Raw genomic sequence first — 16,663 nt, forward strand, 5'->3', positions numbered from 1 at the left:
GACTACTTTCTCTCCTGATTTTGAAAATGAAACCCAAATCATGTCCCTTATTGCTGAGAACTGCAAGACAACAGAATGAGATTGTGTGTTGTTACTGTCATAGAAAGTAGTACTTTTAATGCTGATCACTCTTGTAAATAATAACATTCTTGTTGGCTGAAACTTCAGTGAATAATAAAATATTCAAGTAATGAAAGAGTGTCAGCTTCAGAAGTGTACAAATTCAACATTAAATTTATTGTGAGACATTTTAAATAATTTTATAAAACACAAAGTTGTGAAATGTTCAAACAGTTGGCATTATATGTCTTGCCCATTTCCTTTTATCTATGCATAATTGCTCAATCACATAACTGGACATTTTGAAGTTTGTTTGTTTGTTTTATTGAAATTATTTTGATACCTTAACTTTTGTAGCTTATTTATAGCCATTTTTGTTTTTGTTTTAATTTTAATAAATTGGGAACTTAGAGAATAAGTGTAACATTTCAGACTGAGGAAACCAACTAAACCTACTAACTGTAGGCTGAAAATGTATTAGCAGTTCCAATGGTTTTCAACAATATATTACTGGACAGTGTACAAATGTAATACAGTTCACCTTAACAGTATAGCTGGATATTCAGTGCAGAGAATAAACTCTCTCCTTTCATAAAATTATTTTGCATAGGTATTTGAATTTCAATATGATGGTTGGCTATTATCAACAATGAAATCATTAGCAAATAAATTTTTATTAAGTAAATTGTACTAGACAACTCCATGAATTTTCAAATCAAGCAAAATTTCCCTACAGAGATTACTTTTCTTAAAGACCAACCCTCATATTTTTAGATGTATACTTGTAAAATAGTGAATCATTCTGTTTTCCAAAGTATGTACCATGATACATGTGATGTGGAAGGTGTAGAATGGTTGTCAGACAACATTTTGCAGTAGTAAAAACAGCTGTTCTTGTAACATTCCAATGGAATGTGGTAGTGAAAAATCATTTAATTGTGCACCTAGAGTTTAGTGATTTAGTAATGGATTTAGTCTCTAGGGCAGTCCGACTGAGAACAAAATATTCTCTCGTTATTAATAACTTGCAGTTCATTGTATTATTATATAAATCATAACACTATTCTTTAAAATTGAAAGTGTTTCTCTTCTGTGTTTCATATAAATAAATACAACTTATGATATTGAAAAACTAAACCATGGTCTCAGTTATTATCACCTTACTCAAATTCCTCCAGGTGGCTGAATTCTAATCACATATTAATTACTTTCCAATCTAGCTTCCCAGTGTCAGTTAAATAAACAATCAAATTGTATTTACTATTACATTTCTTCATAATTTCTCTCATTTATGAACCCACAAATGTATATCTATTATCGTAAAAAAAACTGTTTAGAAAAGAGAAAATATAATACATTTTTAAATGTTTTGTATTTGTACAAAATGAGTATCAATATAATCAAAGAGTGGGAGAAAATAAGTTTTACTTATGGAAACAACAGAAAGCTCTTATACAGAATTACATTTGTGGAAGGGAAGAGTGTACTGGATAAAGGGAATAATGTGTTTGATAACAATTGTTGGTATACATAAAACATAAGGAGAAGAAATTCTAGCACTTCCTGACCCTTTACCTGTTGTCCTTATTATGCGTAATCAACTCTCATGAACTGTTGATTATCCAACTCCTAGTAACCTATTGTATTTAATTCTGACTTCTACCTTGCATACATTCAGTTTTCAATCTGCTTGTAATTTATCTATTTATATCAAGCCTGATGTATTCTCAATAATGTGCTAGAGAACATTTTGCTTTATTACTCCAATTAATTATTCCATCAATTGCTTTCAAACTTGTACCAACACTCTCAGCTGGATTTAGAGTGTACAGGTTCCTAGGCTAAAGAAAGTCTGTGGTTTTCAGAAAAAAAACCTCTGAAGAAGGAAAATATCCCCTGGTCTGAGGAAAGATTTTTAATATGTATTTTATTTTCACTATCTGAACTAAATTTACCATCTCTATCATCAGAGTTATCAAGAATAATTTTCTTCTTCTTCTTTTTATTATTATTATTATTATTATTGTTATTATTATTATTATTATTATTATTATTATTATTATCATAATCTAAAATCCCTATCTGTAAGAGATTGATGCATTTCAATTTGAATTAGACATGGTCATTTCTCTCCAGAAGCAAACACAGGTTACTAAGAATGTCAGCAAAGTTGATACCATAAAGAAATCTTGACAAAATCAGATAAAAAAAAAGTGAAAGATAAATGCAGTAGTTGAATTTGAGCAATAATAACATTATATCTGATAAGTATCTGAATTTTCTACATCAGTTAATAATACAGTAACAGAGGAATTATTAAGAAGCCTATTTTCTTGGCACAGTTAAGGATGTAACTAACCATAACACTCCGATAAAGGGAAGACTCAAGAAAAGAAGAGGACCGAGCTCGATAGCTGCAGTCACTTAAGTGCGGCCAGTATCCAGTAATCGGGAGATAGTGGGTTCGAGCCCCACTGTCGGCAGCCCTGAAGATGGTTTTCCGTGGTTTCCCATTTTCACACCAGGCAAATGCCGGGGCTGCACCTTAATTAAGGTCACAACTGCTTCCTTCCACTCCCTAGGCATTTCCTATCCCATCGTCGCCATAAGACATATCTGTGTCGGTGCGACGTAAAGCAAAAAAAAAAAAAAAAGAAGAGGAGAAGATGAACCAGTCACTTTTAGAAATGTGAGATTCCTTTAGTTTACTATATTTCAAATCTTTGGTTCCATTCAATCTGTGTATGAAACATCCTCCAATCCATAATGAATTAGCTGTGCCTGGAGAAGTACCCATCATCACTGTGGTAGAAGTGACTAGTGTTATTGCCAAAATCAACAGGTCTGGATGATAGACCAGCTGAGATCTGGAAACTTTTGGAGCAAGAAGAATCATTACTGCTGGCTGCCCTATTCAACAGAATGGTTAATGAAAGCCAGGTACCATTGATGTAGCTCACAAGCATTACCGTTCCAATTGGAAAAGGAGAAGGCTGTCAGGGAATGCTCAAACAACAGACTGATTCATTTATTAAGCCATACCTTGAAGATCTTTGAGTGTATACGAGACTCATACATCCATAAAATAGTTGGTTTCATGCATAATCAATGAGAAGATGATGAACCAGTCAGAGATCGTAGATAATAATAATAATAATAATAATAATAATAATAATAATAATAATAATAATAATAATAATAATAATAATAATAATAATAATAATAATAATAATAACAACAACAACAATAATAATAATAATAATAATAATAATAATAATAACAATAATAATAATAATAATAATAATAATAATAATAATAATAATAATAATAATAATAATAATAATAATAATAATAATAATAATAATAATAATAATAAAGTTATTCTTGATAACTCTGATGATAGAGATGGTGTATTTAGTTCAGATAGTGAAAATAGAACAATTAAAAATCTTTCCTATGACCAGGGGTTATCTTTTTTGTCAAGGGCTGCAGAACAAATGATGCCATGAGGCAAACGATATATATCGCATTCTCTGCATGGACACAGTTACCAAGGATTTACAGACACTGCACCCCTTGGCTTTGTTGACACTGACGACGTGATAGTGGCATCCGAGTTAAGACCTACACTAAAATAATGAGTCCAAGCATGGAGAAACCACCTTGATGAACATGGATTATGTCTGAATATTAGAAAAACAGAATATCTTGAGTGTGGAGAGCAAACAGAAGGAACAGAATCCAGTGATGGCTGCAAACTTAAAGTGTCTGATATTTGCTACCTTGACTCCCATCTCACATCTGACTGTAGTGCCTTAACGGACACTCCATGGGTCAGTATCACCTGTATGAAGTGGCAGAAAGGTACATGGGTTCTCTGTGACCATAAACTGCCTGTTTACCTCAAGTCTCAGACTTGCAAGACTATGGTGAGACCTGTGCTGCTATATGGCCCATTATTAGAAAACAAGAAGAGAAGGTCTACGTTACAGAAATGAGGATGCTACACTGATTGCTAGGTCATACCAAACTTGACCACATAAGGAACATAGATATTAGAGAACAATTTGGTGTAGCCCCCATACTGGATAAAATGTGAGAATTCACCTACAATGGTACAGTGATGTAATCTGGAATGTCAGCAATTCTGTTGTTAAAACTGTGCTCAAATCTCTCCTCCAGAGCACAGACCAAGAGGACGGCCCGAGAAACAGTCATGTCATCAAGATATGATCAGAGTCAGAGTGACAGCTGAGGACACTGAAGATTGTGTTAAGTAGCAAGTCATGTGCAGTACAGAGGACCCTGCTATGTGGGATAAAGGCTAAAACAAAGAATAAGAAGAAGAAGACATTGTTTTACAAAATAAATACAGTATGCAGCCAAACAAGCTTCAATGAAATGATTGCTCATCTGCTGTCCATGTGTCTCTAGCAATGAAGTATTTATTACTTGTATATAATAATTTGACATATTGTGAATTCAGTATTGTGTTGATTTCTGCTTTTATGGTTCTCACAACAAAGAAGAAGGTGTTTATCATGGAACATTATTTCCAGTCATATGGAGCGGGCATTGGAATGGGCCGAGTTTGCTTCACGTTAAAGAACAGTATGAGGAGCAATTTAATGGGGTAACGTATATCAAAACAACATTAGCTGTCGTTGACAAGTTTTGTACTATGAAATTGGTCTTATGTCAACAAAAAGGGAACAATAGGGCTCCCATGAACCATAAACACAAACGAGAATCATGGATAACTTCTCTAACAGGTGTTACAGTCTCCCACTGTGGGGGAGTCACGTACCCTTCTGTGAAGACACTTTAGAGATTGCCTAATTTCTTATGGAACTTCATTCCCATACCCTTGTTGCTCACCAGATCTCATGGCCCCAGATGCCTACATCTACTGAAAGAATCAGTTTTCAAGACATACTAGCGGATCCATGTTGCTCTGCAGCATTCCTTATAATTAGGTCAGATAACTCGTCTTGATATGCCTGTCACAATCATATTGTTTTGCCTGCCTTTTTCAATAGTTTTATGAACATTTAATACCAGTAATGTAGTTTATAACACTTCTTTCCATACAATATTCTCTGTGCTTCGACCATTCGGCTACATCTGGATCTCAGCATTTTCAAACTATCTTGCCCGAGATAGTGCAACATACAATTGGCCGTGGCTGAGTACTGGTTCAGGTAAGTAGGCACTTACTTTTTCAAGAGTTTGTCCCTGTGCTTTGTTAATGGTCATACAGAAGGCTAGTCAACTTGATACCTTCCCGTTTGTGCATATGTCGACCATTTTCTCTTAGCGGCATGTAAGTTATTAGGAATGTTCTGCCATCTGTTGAGTATATCCAGAAGCTGGAGGAAGTCAGAGAATCAAAGAGTATCTAGCAGAGAATAGTATTCTTCAATCATCAGAGACGTGTATACTCTCTAGCTTCACAGGTAATAATCAAACTTGTCTGCATGCAATCACATTACTAAGGATGAAAATCACATCTATCAGAATATTAATGAAAGTGTTAGTTGCTTAGCAACCTGCTAAGTACAGAATGTATTGCAGGTTAGGGTAAGCCTTCACCTGCAATTATTGGAATAATCATTCAATGATTTGATTTTATGATTACTCAAAGTTGGCTGAACTTAAGAGATCTATCAATGCCTCATGATTCACCGGCAGGTAATTCCAGAGAGAATAAAACTTAAATGAAGCACATCAGTCCAGTAGAACGGACGGACGGATTTGCCAAAGCTGTGTTTAGTAAACTCTTTTAATATATACATGACCCAACTACACACATTCCTGAATTACATGAGAAGATAACGTCATTTTTTGTATCCTTACAACAACCGTTGTTCATCAGCATGTTGAATGCATACCGTATTGTACCAAAGTAATTAAATAACACTTCAGTGGTGTTTATATTGCTGCGTACAGTACAAACCCATTCTGAAGAATAGCTCCCTACTTTGATCAGTTTATGTAACATTCTTCTGGTGGAAATGAAGAGTCAAGAAAAATATTGGACCATATTCGAATATTAATGAAACACAGGAGAATATGTTTGAAGCTGACAGTTGAAAAGCAAGATAAATGATGGTATTGTATATTTAGCCCTACCAACCATTTGGCTGAATTTCATTTCAACCAGGGAGTTACAAAGTGGAAGCAATAAAGGTACTATCAATCAATAAATCAATCATTGATATGCATTACAGCTGTCGTTCAGGTGGCAGATTCCCTGTCAGTTGTTTATCTAGTCTTTTCTTAAACTATTTCAAAGAACTTGGAAATTTATTAAACATTTCCCTTGATAAATTATTCCATTCCCAAACTCCTCTTCCTGTAAATTAATATTTGCCCCAACTTGTCCTCTTGAATTCTAACCTCATCTTCTTATTATGATCTTTCTTGTCTTTAAAAGCTCCACTCTAATAATATCATTCAACACAATCTCTCCACTGGAAGTTCAGAACATACTGCTTGGTTAACCAGCACATCTTCTTACTCCCAGTTCTTACCAACTCAAAGTTTGCAACATTTTTGAAACTCTTTTGTCAGAAATCATCCAGAACAAATTGTGCTGCTTTATTTTGGATCTTTTCCAGTTCTCGTATCAAGTAATCCTGATGTGGTTCCATACATTGGAATCATACTCTAATTGGGGTCTTACCAGAGATTTACATGCCCTCTTCTTTACATCCTTAATACAACTGCTAAATATCCTCATAACCATATGAAGGGATCTGTAAACTTTATTTACAGCCTCATCAACGTGATTACCCCCATGAAGATCTTTCCTTATATTAACATCTAAGTATTTACAGTGATTCCTGTAAAGTACTTTCCCTCCGTCAACACAGTAATTAAAACTTAGAGGACTTTTCTTCTTGGAAAGCCTTTCAACCTGACCCTTGGTTTACTTGGAAAACAATCAAGCAAACGGAGTTTTGTATGAATCTTTAGCCATAAGCCATGGTGTTTCTAGAAAATAAAACTTGGAGAATTAGAGTAGGTGAAGCTTTATCTGTCCCTGTAAAAATTAAGAGGGGAATTCCTCAAGGCAGTATTATTGGACCTTTATGTTTTCTTATATATATCAATGATATGTGTAAAGAAGTGGAATCAGAGATAAGGCTTTTCGCAGATGATGTTATTCTGCACAGAGTAATAAATAAGTTACAAGATTGTGAGCAACTGCAAAATGACCTCGATAGTGTTTTGAGATGGACGGTGGGCAATGGTATAATGATAAATGGGTTTAAACGTCAGGTTATGAATTTCACAAATAGGAAAAGTCCTCTCAGTTTTGATTACTGTCTTGACGGGGTGAAAGTTCCTTTTGGGGATCATTGTAAGTACCTAAGTGTTAATATAAGAAAAGACCTCCATTGGGGTAATCATATAAATATGATTGTTAATAAAGGGTACAGATCTCTGCACATGGTTATGAGGGTATTTAGGGGTTGTAGTAAGGATGTAAGGGAGAGGGCATATAAGACTCTGGTAAGACCCCAACTAGAGTATGGTTCCAGTGTATGGGACCCTCACCAGGATTACTTAATTCAAGAACTGGAAAAAATCCAAAGAAAAGCAGCTCGATTTGTTGTGGGTGATTTCCGACAAAAGAGTAGCGTTACAAAAATGTTGCAAAGTTTGGGCTGGAAAGATTTGGGAGAATGGAGATGAGCTGCTCGATTAAGTGGTATGTTACATGTTATAAACCTCATTTTAGGTCCGTATTGAAAATTTAACAGTTCAACAATGATAAAGGTGTTTTTATTTTATTCCACCTATTCAATACTTATATTTTCACGTATAGTTGTTACATAATTAAATTCTTAGTTACATAGGACATGTTTCGCCCTCAATTAAGGGCATCTTCAGCCTAAATACAATAATCAAACATACAACTAAATTAAAAGTGGAAGTTAAATACAATCATCAAAAATACAACTAAAATAAAAAGTGGAAGTTATAAGTTTAGTCTGTTATTAAAATTTGGAACAATAAAATTGTGAAAAATGATAAAATAAAAAGATGCTAATGGAAAACTGTCTTATGATTAAACTATAATCTTGTCGGAGACTAAAACTTCTATTAAAATTCGAATTAAAACAGTTCATATAAAATATTGGAAAATCAAAGTGGTAGTAATAAAAAGCCAACGACATGAGGGCGTGTACACAAGCATAAACTTGATTGTCATGAATACAATCTTTTCAAGGCCGCTGATGAAATTCGTAGTAAGTAAGGCAGAAGCGTGTATTGAAAAATTGTAAGAGGCCGTTAGCACCGGTAGGTAATAATATGGCTGAATCCTTGCCAGAAAATGTCAACAGATGCAGAAATAAGTTTTATGTAAGTGGAAGTTGTTATTTCTTAACTACTGTTGAGTTGGTTGCTGCCCGTCTGTTGGCTCTAAGTCTTGGTATACACGATATTCGTGGTTAACAGCCTGTTCCGAAAGCAAGAACCTTTTTCGTTACATGTGTGTTTTGTTTGGTGGTGACACCTTAATTATGCAAATGGAAATACGGTTTGGCGATTTTGAAAGCATCCGGTTTGTTGAGTTGTTAGATCCAAATCAGTTCATAGTTTACAAAGAGAGCTTCCCTGCTATTAAACTGAGCAGTCTTATGAACATTTACCCCTTTTTAATAGAGAAAGATTGGAAAATGAATTGATTAACATTTATTCCGATATAGAAAAACATTTGTCCCCTCAAAAAAATTACATTATATTGTCCTCAATGACCTTGAACCAGTGTATGAGGAAGTGTCAACTTGATTAATTTAATATTGACATTTCCTGTACCGGGCAAGTTGGCCGTGCGGTTAGGCGCGCGCAGCTGTGAGCTTGCATCCGGGAGATAGTGGGTTCGAATACCAATTTCGGCAGCCCTGAAGATGGTTTTCCGTGGTTTCCCATTTTCACGCCAGGCAAATGCTGGGGCTGTACCTTAATTAAGGCCACGTCGCCATAAGACCTATCTGTGTCGGTGCGACGTAAAGCCTCTAGCAAAAAAACATTTCCTGTGGCCACGGCTTCCTCTGTAAGGAGTATGATCACTCTGAAGAGGATAAAAAACAATTCTGCGTAATTCAATGAACATTGAAAGACTCAGCAGTCTTAGTACCATTTCTATCGAGAAAATGCTTGTGAAGCAATTGATGAGTGATCAAGAATTGAAGGACCGTGTGATTGACCATTTTACAACCAAGAAAACTCGACTTATGGAACTCCTCGACAAAAAATTTTAAGGTAATATTTCCTGCCTACCCATTAATTAACTAATAGCTTCGCCACTGGGTAGGGCCCCATTCTTACAGACATACAGGTTGCCTATAGGCCGTTTACTAGGAAAAGACCTGCACCAGGCCTCTCCTTAGGCCATATGCCATTAATTATTTATAACGAAAAAAATGAAAAAATATACTCTTGCTTTGAAGAAGCAAGAAGAGCAAAATAAAGTGTGAGTGATGAAGACTTATGACAGTGAACCTTGCTAATTTAATGATTATTCAATACCAAAAATACAGATTTCTGTGCATCTCCAACTTGGATCAGTCAATTCAAGAAAAAACATAGTCATGAGCAAATAAATTATGAAACTTGTTTTGAGCTTCTATGTTCACAGTGAAGCAGAAAAGGATAAAGCTGCAGAGGAATTTCTTGAATTTTGCAGGGAGTGATTTACCCATTAAACTCCCTGTTCCATTTACAACACAGACTAAAGTGGATTTGAGCACAAAATGTAATGAAAATGAACTCTACCTTTGGTTGGAGAAAAACACACACAACAGCCCAATCGGTTACTACACTGACATATTCACACACCATCACACCTATAGTCAGCATAGATAGATTTCTATTTCCCAAACTATTCATTGTGCTTAAGAAACTGACATGGATATTTGGTCCAACAGTTTCTAAAATATTATTTAAAGCTGATAACATTATTGTTACTGGCACAAAATCAGTAAAAATGGACAAGAGAGAGTTTAAACAATGGTGTACAAAAGGCTCCTTCCCTCCCAGCAGTGGAAAGCTCTTTATTGTCACCTTATAAAAATAATATTGTTGGACGAGAACATTCATGAACATGTTTTCAACAGAGACAGAATCCTAAAATTACAATCTCTTATACACTATCAGTCCTCAATCCTCAGCTTCCAGCACGTGATAAAAATATTCTTGGCTTGCAAGAAGTTATACAACAAAATGACCTTGTGAATTTGTAGTGCCTGTGACATATTGCTTGGAAACAAAGGGAAAACAGTGTGGCAATGAAGAGATTATAAGTTGTGCATAGTGCAAAATGAATTTATGTTTTCTCCATTCAATTGACATTAGTCACTTCTGCTTTTCTTTTATCACTGATTGAAACAATAAGGTAGTAAATGAAATAGTGTATGGCTTTTAGTGCCGGGAGTGTCCGAGGACAAATTCAGCTCGCCAGATGCAGGGTTTACAATTTGACGCCTGTAGGCGATCTGCGTGTCGTGATGAGGATGAAATGATGGTGAAAAAGACAGATAAACCCAGTCCCCAAGCCAGGAAAATTAACCAATTATGGTTAAAGTTCCTGATCCTGCTGAGAATCAAACCGGGACCACTGTGACCAAATGCCAGCATGCTAACTGTTTAGCTATGGAGCCGGACATTAAGGTGGTAGTAATACAGAGCATATTATCTTCTTGCACAAGGTCATGAGAGGGAGAAAAGGGAGGAGGAACTAGCTTCTGCAGCTGTCAGTAAACATAGGGCTGACCAGGAGGGGAGGGGATCAAATGAGGTGGGTAAGGTTGAGGATCTCATCATGGGGAATTCCATTGTTAGATGTGTGGAGAAAGTGTGTGGAGGAAAGACAACCAGAGTAGAGTGCTTTCCAGGATTTAGGCTGAGGCAGATGTTGAAGAAAGTAGAAGAGAAGGAGGAGGGGAAGGAAAAGGTGGTAGTGTTTCACGTTGGTACCAACAATGTAAGGCAAGCTGGTATAAATACCAACATAGTTGGGGATGTGTGGGACCTGGTAAATGCAGCATGGATGTTTAAGGAAGTGGAGATTGTTATCAGTGGAATACTGTGTAGGAGGGATACTGACTGGAGGGTGATTGGGGATTTAAATGAGACTATGGTGTGGGTATGTGGTAAATTGGGAGTGAGATTTCTAGATTCTAATGGGTGGGTAGGAGATAGGGATCTGTGCTCAGATGGCTTTCACTTAAACTGCATTGTTATGTATAAGTTAGGAAATTTGTTTCGAAGGATTATAGGGAGGAGGTACATTCAGGGAAATGGGGTGGTCTAGGGAGTGGTGATAAGGGCACACGGATCTCAAAGTCAAGTAGAGATGACGTAAAAATTTTAGTGTTGAACTGTAGGCACATTGTAAAGAAAGGAATAGAATTAATTTAATAGATACAGTATATACTTACCAGATATTGTAATAGGAGTTGAATCATGGCTGAGAAATGATATAATAGTTGCAGAAATTTTCTCACGGAACTGGAGTGTGTATCGTAGATATAGGATAGGAATGGTAGGAGGGGGATTATTAATTCTGGTGAAAGAAGAATTTGTAAGCTACGAAAAAGTTAAAGATGACAAACATGAAATTCTAGGTGTAAGGCTAATTTCTAAGGATAATAGGCAACTTGATGCCTTTGGAGTGTACAGACCGGGAAACGGTAGTGCTGATGCTGATTCAGAATTATTTGATAAGATAATCAGCTATGTAGGAAATGACTTGGAAAGGAATGTGGCTGTAGCAGGAGATCTGAATTTACCAAATGTCAATTGGGAAGGTTTAATGCGAATGACAGGAAGCAAGACCAACAAAGGGCAAATAAGTTAATATGGGAAGGACAGCTGATTCAGAAAGTGATGGAACCAACTAGAGGGAAGAATATCCTAGATGTGGTGCTGGTAAAACCAGATGAGCTTTATAGAGAAACTGAAGTAATAGATGGTATTAGTAATTATGAAGCTGTTTTTGTCATAGTTAAAAATAAATGTGACAGAAAGGAAGGTCTTAAAAGTAGGACTATTAGGCAGTACTAAATGGCTGATAAAGCAGGCATGAGGGAGTTTTAAAAAGTAACTATGATCAGTATAAAACGGTAAATAAAAGTGTAAACAGGCTCTGGGATCGGTTTAAAGCAATCACTGAGGAATGTAAAAACAGGTTTGCACCTTTAAAAGTGGTAAGGAATGGTAAAGATCCACCTTATTATAATAGAGAAATAAAGAGACTAAGAAATAGGTGCAGATTGGAAAGAAATAGAGTTAGAAATGGCTGTGGAAGTAAGGAGAAATTGAAGGAACTACTAGGAAACTGAATCTAACAAAGAAGTCAGCAAAGGGTAACATGATGGCAGGTATAATTGGCAGTCATACAAATTTTAGTGAAAAATGGAAGGGTATGTATAGGTACTTTAAGGCAGAAACAGGTTCAAAGAAGGACATTCCAGGAATAATTAATGAACAAGGGGAGTGTGTATGTGAGCATCTTCAAAAGGCAGAAGTATTCACTCAGCAGTATCTAAAGATTGTCGGTTACAAGGATAATGTCTAGATAGAGGAGGTAACTAATGTTAAAAAAGTATTAAAATTTCCATATGATAATAATGACATTTAAAATAAGATACAAAAGTTGAAAACTAGCAAAGTGACTGCACTTGATAAGATTTCTGGGGACTAAAGACAAAGGGTTGGGATATAGTACCATACCTGAAGTACTTGTTTGATTATTTTTTGCATGAAGGAGCTATACCAAGTGAATGGAGAATTGCTATAGTAGCCCCTGTGTACAAAGGAAAGGGTGATAAACATAAAGCTGAAAATTACAGGCCAGTAAGTTTGAGATGAGATAGTAGGTTTGAACCCCACTGTCAGCAGCCCTGAAAATGGTTTTCCGTGGTTTCCCATTTTCACACCAGGCAAATGCTGGGACTGTACCTTAATTAAGGTCACGTCTGCTTCCTTCCCACTCCTAGCCCTTCCCTGTTCCATAGTCGCCATAAGACCTATCTGTGTCGGTGCGACGTAAAGCAACTAGCAAAAAAAAAAAAAAAAAAAAAAAAAAAAAAAAAAAAGTTTGAGATGCATTGAATGTAAACTTTGGGAAGACATTCTTCCTGATTATATTAGACGTGTTTGCAAAATTAATAACTGGTTAGTCAGAAGGCAGTTCGGGTTTAGGAAAAGTTATTCCACTGTAGCTCAACTTGTAGGATTCCAGCAAGATATAGCAGATAACTTGGATTCAGGAGGTCAAATGGACTGTATCGCGATTTGATAGGGTAGATCATAGGAGACTACTGGCAAAAATGAGTGCAACTGGACTAGACAAAAGAGTGACTAATGGGTTGCTATATTTCTAGAAAATAGATCTCAGAGAATTAGAGTAGGCAAAGCTTTATCTGACCCTGTAATAATTAAGAGGGGAATTCCTCAAGGCAGTATTATTGGACCTTTATGTTTTCTTATACATACAAATGATATGAGTAAAGAAGTTGAATCAGAGGTAAGGCTCTTTGCGGATGATGTTATTCTGAATAGAGTAGTAAATAAGTTACAAGATTGTGAGCAACTGCAACATGACCTCGATATTGTTGTGAGATGGCCAGCAGGCAATGGTATGATGATAAACAGGGTTAGAAGTCAGGTTGTGAGTTTCACAAATAGGAAAAGCCCTCTCAGTTTCATTTACTGGATTGATGGGTTAAATGTTCTTTATGGGGATCACTGTAAGTACCTATGTATTAATATAAGGTAAGATCCTTGTTGGGGTAATCACATAAATATGATTGTAAATATAGGCACATGGTTATGAGGGTGTTTAGGGGTTGTAGTAAGGATGTAAGGGAAAGGGCATATAAGCCTCTGGTAAGATCCCAACTAGAGTATGGTTCCAGAAAAGCAGCTCAAATTGTTTCGGGTGATTTTCGACAAAAGAGTAGTGTAACAAAAATGTTGCAACGTTTGGGCTGGGAAGACTTGGGAGAAAGAAGACGAGCTGCTCGACTAAGTGGTATGTTCCAAGCTGTCAATGGAGGGATGGCTTGGAATGACATTAGTAGACGAATAAGTTTGAATGTGTCTTTAAAAGTAGGAAGGATCACAATATGAAGATATAGTTGGAATTCAGGAGGACAAATTGGGGCAAATTTTCGTTTATAGGAAGGGGAGTTAGGGATTGGAATAACTTACCAAGGGAGATGTTCAATAATTATCAAATTTCTTTGAAATCATTTAAGAAAATGCTAGGAAAACAACAGATTGGGAATCTGTCACCAGGGCAACCTTGTCATAAATACAGATCAGTATTGATTGATTGATTGATTGATTGATTGATTGATTGATTGATTGATTGATTGCATTCTTATTCCATGCTCCACTCCACTTAATGCAGAGATGTCCATTTGCACAGCATACTGAGTTGTCATTGCAGAATTCCTGGTTTGATTTCAAGGCCTTGCAGTTTAAATATGCAGCAAATTTTTTTTATATTGTCTTCTTATGGTACATAACTTCTGTTATCAAAATTTCAAAGTATGCTTCAGCGTGAAAGATGTGATACTTCCCTTATTAGCATGGATATCCCTCAACTGGAAATTCTAAGTTCCCATGGAGGGAATTCCCTCCATGGGAACTTAGAATTTCCATTTGGAATTGCTAGGCGGGCATTAATTCCATTGTGGAGTTTTATCTCCCGTATGCAGTTATCAGACTGTGCTTCATAAATAAGCTTCTGATAAGTTCACCTGCATACACCCCAGCATCAGTGGGTAGGGTCTGACACATCCCACTCTGAAGAGTCTAGTGTCAGACCTAAGACAAAACGCTGGTTAATAGAGCAAACGCCGGAAAAGCCATCCATCTAATTTTTGATCTGATCCCTCAACTTCCGAATAACATTCTATCTTCTCTATTTCCAGTGTGCTGCACTGAAGTAAATTCAATTCTCTTAAATAATATTATATTACCAGTAGACAGGCCCTTAAATCCTATAATAAAACAAATTAATGGATTACAAGTATTTGAGGATGCTTTCCCTTTTGCTTGCTGTTTCAGTTACATCTCTAGTTATTCAATTATTCCACTCATCTCTAGTTATTCTTATTTTCCCTCCTTTTCTATCATATAATTTATGTATGTACCTACTACATTCAGCAACATCTTATGTCTATAACACAGTGCAGAGATAAACAGATGTAAAGCAGTACCATGTTAGGTAAATAGATTAGTATTTAAAGAAAATTACATTGTGACTGTTTAAATTCTTTCCTCTCTATGTTGTTGCAAATGTGACCCTTGTTTGCTTTCACCCATCTCCTCTGATACTGTATAATGATTGATCTTTATTGGTATATCTACTGATGTATTTAATAACATGGAGAAATACACTAACATTTAGCTATTGAAATAATATTGTTATGCATCTGATGTTTCTTCAGCAGTTAATATATTTTGTATATCTAACTAACTACCTGGAATTTGATCTCAAAATCTTTGGTACATGAGACAGGTGCCTAATCAACCACTCCGCACACCTGAATGCCGATTAAAAGAAATTTCTTTTCCTCCTAACAGTAAAACTCCCCTTCTTGCTTAGTTGCATGGGGATGAAGCTCCACACTTTCTTGACTTCAACTGATGGAAATGACAACTCTATAGTTTCTTAAGAGATAGTATTCTTATGAAGCAGATAAATCAGTCTTATACTAAATATTTCTAACTGAAATCAAATCATAATGGATGAATAATTTTTTCATAAACTGCTGTTACTTCACAATCCATTCAGACTAATGGTGTTATATAATGTTATAAATCATATTAGATAACTAAGAGATGCAGCAAACATGTTGTAATAAACTTCACTCAATGCACAAACTCACAATGAAAAAGAAAGTCTCTGCAGTTTCCGCTGCATTTAATGGTATTGATGACACCAACTAATTACAAACATTTTTATTCCATACCCTGAAGGGGTACAAGCGGGCTCTTGGAGGGTAACGTTCTCTCTCAAGCCAGGAAGATTTGGTGTGGTGAAGGTGATGTATGGAGAAGGTGACTGGGTTGGCAGTCCTGATCTATTCTAGGAACTGTCCTGGCACTCGCCTTAGTGCAGGAGAATGAAAAACCACAGGAAACAAGTCTTAGAACAACAGACCGTGATGACCAGCCCCTCTTTGTCTCCTGAATGCAGAGGTGTAGAGCCACGGTAGAGCTGTGGCTACCCGTCCTCTGATTGGTTGGTCAGTCGGAGTGCAGAGCTGTTGGACTATGGACCAGCCGTGGCCATTGTAGGTTGAAGCTTACTATACAACTACCGATGAATGATAAAATTAGAACTCTGTTATGCACATGAGGGAGGAGTGTGATATAGATGGTAGTGGAAGTGATAGCCATATGTTTGGGACTGAAATCTATTGTTGCTGTTCTCTGCTTATAACATGTATTTTCTACTTGGATTTGCTCTTAACACCTCAAGATTTATACTCTCTACTGAGATAAGTAGCAGATACTACTGCAAAGTTAGTATTTTTAATGTGAATTTTTTAACATGTATACTGACTGAGCA

The 16,663-nt window shown here is 36.1% G+C and overlaps 1 protein-coding gene across 1 annotated transcript in view; it reads right to left on the reverse strand.

Annotated features, from left to right (window-relative positions):
• The window catches only part of stol (stolid), a 1,115,479-nt gene that overhangs the window by 154,421 nt on the left and 944,395 nt on the right, over nucleotides 1-16,663 (reverse strand). The window lies entirely within an intron of this gene.

Source organism: Anabrus simplex, chromosome 4 (genome assembly GCF_040414725.1).
Source record: "Anabrus simplex isolate iqAnaSimp1 chromosome 4, ASM4041472v1, whole genome shotgun sequence".
NCBI classification, from domain to species: domain Eukaryota; kingdom Metazoa; phylum Arthropoda; class Insecta; order Orthoptera; family Tettigoniidae; genus Anabrus; species Anabrus simplex.